Source organism: Saccostrea echinata, unplaced genomic scaffold (assembly GCF_033153115.1).
Source record: "Saccostrea echinata isolate AGI-Se365-2 ecotype Australia unplaced genomic scaffold, CSIRO_AGI_Sech_v1 ptg000033l, whole genome shotgun sequence".
Lineage (NCBI taxonomy): Eukaryota > Metazoa > Mollusca > Bivalvia > Ostreida > Ostreidae > Saccostrea > Saccostrea echinata.
In genome coordinates this window covers 27,718,786-27,722,535 of record NW_026889782.1, presented here as the reverse complement: position 1 = coordinate 27,722,535, position 3,750 = coordinate 27,718,786, and the positions used below count along the sequence as shown (strand labels likewise).

Sequence of the window (3,750 nt, the reverse complement as noted above, 5' to 3'; positions counted from 1 at the left end):
TTATTTAGCTGTCTCTGCCAAATCGTCTAATATCGACAAAATTTGGGCATTACTTGGATCTTCTTGCAGACACAGAGTCCTCATCTTCTCCTTGACCATTTCAACCTCTGCTGTTTTTTCTAATGACAAGACCCTATCCTCCAAGCTTGTATCATCTTGCTTTCTAGTTGAAGGCCCTGCTGAATCTGGAAAAAAACCCTCACTTCCCGCAGAAGTACCTATCAAACAATACCAAATTCTACTATAATCTATTGAACCTTATTTTTTTTTTTAATAAAGAAATAATACATGTATAAGCCATTAAATCAACTGTACCATTGAATCACCCAAGATTTGCCCCTTGGGCTGCCCCACTTCATTCGCGAAGACAATTAAACAGTATAGCATCCATCAGGCCTCCTCTAGAGTTAATCTCTTCCCGAGTTAGAATGAAATATTTCCAAAATTATAAAATATCTAAGTTACAAGCATTCCTATTAAGAATAAGTTCTGCAGGTGCATTTTTAAGCACTCATATTCATAATAATTTTCATGCCCATTTTTTTTTCTAAATATGATAAATTTACTTTAGCTGTAAATCTGTAAGCCAGTAATGAATATCACAAGATCCTTGAGAAATTAAGAAATGCCTAGTAAAATCCCAAATTAGAAATGAACATCAGACAATGTACATGACCTACCAATCAATGTTTTCCAGTCTCCAAAAATGAAAAGTTGATTGTACTATAAGGGTAGTAATAATAAATGGAATTGCAAACCTGCTAAGTCCAACAGCTCATTCATATTTTCCCCAGTGATATTGTTAACCAAAATTTCGATCTCCTCGAACTCCAATTTCTCTGTCTTCTCCTTGGATACTCTTGAAAACTCTTTCAAGCCCTCTGGTTTCCGACCCTTACTTTCTTAAGAACAGGGAGGAGCTTTACCCTTTTTAAAGAGTGTTTCTTCTTTACAACGGTAGGCTGAACCATCTAAATGAAAACAAACATGTACAGGTTAGGAAGTGTCAAGGCAGATAGACACGCGAGATAACTCTATCAAAATTCACTACCACATTTTCTCCGCTGAAAACACCCGGCAGGGATAACACGTCTCACCAGCGTGGGTGTCTAAAGAATAATAACTACGTCACAAGTACTTCCGCTTCGATCTTAACCAATGAGGCTCTAAGAAGAGTCCCGCCATCCCTTCCCAAGTGCATGGCACCTCATTCCTTATAGTATGCATCATTGATAAGTTTACCTTACACACCCCAGGTCTACATTGATGGCTGTTTTAAGTGATTCTAGGATAAAAGAATCCGACTTCGACAAGTGGTTTCCCCCAAACTTGCCCAGTTTTGGGCATGAATTAAAGGAGCTATGTTCGCTTTCGTATTTTCTTTTACGATCTTCCATAGTTAGAACGGTACATAGTGAAAGATCATGTATATCCCACAATTCCGTTCGCGTACTAACAAATACAAGAACTGTTTCACTATGCCAACAGGTTTAATTTTGGAATTTTTTTAGGTCACCTGAGTCACTCAGGTGACCTACTGCTATCCGTTTTTGTCCGTCGTCGTCCGTTAACTTTTGAACATTTTCAACTTCTTCTCTAGAACCGCTAAACCAATTTCAACCAATTTTGGCATATAGCATCTTTGGGTGAAGGGGACCAAAAATTATGAATTTCATGGTCCTTGCCCCCCCACCCCCACCCCGGGGACCCAGAGATGGAGCTAAACCCACCAAAATTTATGCAATCTTTAAAAATCTTCTTCTTTACTCCTGGACACCAAGCAGTCAAACTGTTGACATGATTGTAATAAGCATTGAGCCCTCTACCAAAATTGTGAAATTCATGGCCTCAAGGTCAGGGGTTCTGGTGCTAGGGCGGGGCTATCAGTTAGTGAAAATGCATTATTTCTTTCTTCTTCTCTACTTCGGGGTATTATTACAAATTAAATGCATGGTTATGATAGCAATGGTGCCTCTTCCAAAATTGTGAATTTCATGGCCCCTGGGTCAGGAGTTCTGGTATTAGGGCGGGGGCTCTATTGATTATATAGTGAAAATGTATTAATTCTTTGAAAACCTTTTTCTTTGCTACTGGGTATTATTTAAGCAAACTAAGTGCATGGTTATGATAAGCAATGATGCCTTTTTTAATATTGTGAATTTCATGGCCCAGGGTAAGGGGTTCTGTTGTTAGGGTGGGGCTCTATTGATTATATAGTGAAAATGCATTAATTCTTTGGAAATCTTCTCTGCTCCTGGGTATTATTTAAACAAACTAAGTGCATGGTTATGACGCACAAGGATGCTTATATAGAAAATGCATTATTTCTGTTAAATAATCCTGTTTGTCCCTTATTGTTGAGTAAGTAAACAAAGTGCATAACTAGGATGAACAATTGTGCTTCTTAATTTTTTTTTAAACTTGTGGTCCTAGGTTTTGGTGTTACGCGGGAAGGGGGGGGGGTCTATATGAATAATATGGTGAAAATGTGTTAATTCTTTGAAAATCTTCAAGTGCATAGTTATAATGATGAAGGTACCTCTACCAAAGTTGTAAATTTCATGACCCTGGGACATGGCGCTTAGTGTTAGGAAAGGGCTGTTAAAATACATTATTTCTTTGAAAATCTTCTCTGCTTCTTAGGAAATCGAAGGCAAACAATAAAAGTTTTAATAAGCAAGGATATTTTTACCAGATTTTTGAACATCAGCACCATTTAATGAAGTGTTCTGGTCCTGGCCAGCGCTCTATTAATTTGTATTCTATTGAGAGAAGTTATTCCTCTTTGCCGTTCACTTTTGGTAATTAATCACTGTAAATAATGTACATGTATTTGAAAGTCAATAGACTAAGAGAATTATGCAAATTTATGTTATTGTATGATAGAAAAAGTACTTTCATAGTTTTAATGATCAGGTAGGCTTGTAAATAATATATAAATCAAAACGAGACAAAAATAAAATTAAATGTTCTTGAAAAACCAAGAGAGGCCAATGTGAGAGGTCACGCATTCATTACACCTGACTGCTTTATTGTCACGGGTATCGGCGTGGAATGGCTACCCGTTTTAATTCGTGCTGGTTATCTTGCATTACCTTTGTTTACCTTTTATTGCAGTTACATGTACGTATATATTTGTGTTTGTTTGTATACTGCACTGACCTGTGCAACTGTTGTAAGTCTCTTTGGTATCTTACGCTCCTGCATTTGAAGAAGTACACAGTTATTTTTTTTGTCGCTACGAGTGCTGTATAGCATACGTCCGTCTACACCGGTGACGATTGATTACACTGACCAGTGACTAAGTGAGCTGCTCTATATATAGGGGTCTTCAGATATAGCGAGAGTCCTATCGAATATGGCGGACACATTCCTTTTACGAATCGTGTTCAGCTTTAAACATGAATAAAAAGCCCTGCCACAGCATGATATGCCCATCAAATATTTTACAATTATCATAAATAGTTTAGAGTGCAAGAAAATCACGTAAACCTTGATACAAAGATTTCGATGATTATTCCATTCCTTATAATGTTTGATGTAGATACATATGCCCATCGTCATGGGGATTTATTTAAGGCATTTCCACCCTCACAATGTTAATGGTTCAAAAGTACATAAACTGCATTTATTTTCATTGAGTATATTTTAAATTAACTAATAATTGCAAAAAAATGTAAAAGTTGTCACATTTTTTAAGATGTTAGAGACAAATAAGTAGAAGTATGTGTTAGCTTAAAAATCGTGCAT

The 3,750-nt window shown here is 36.8% G+C and overlaps 1 pseudogene; it reads right to left on the bottom strand.

Moving 5' to 3' along the window:
- Positions 1-971, bottom strand: LOC133198355 (uncharacterized; annotated as a pseudogene).
- Positions 972-3,750: the final 2,779 nt, after the last annotated feature.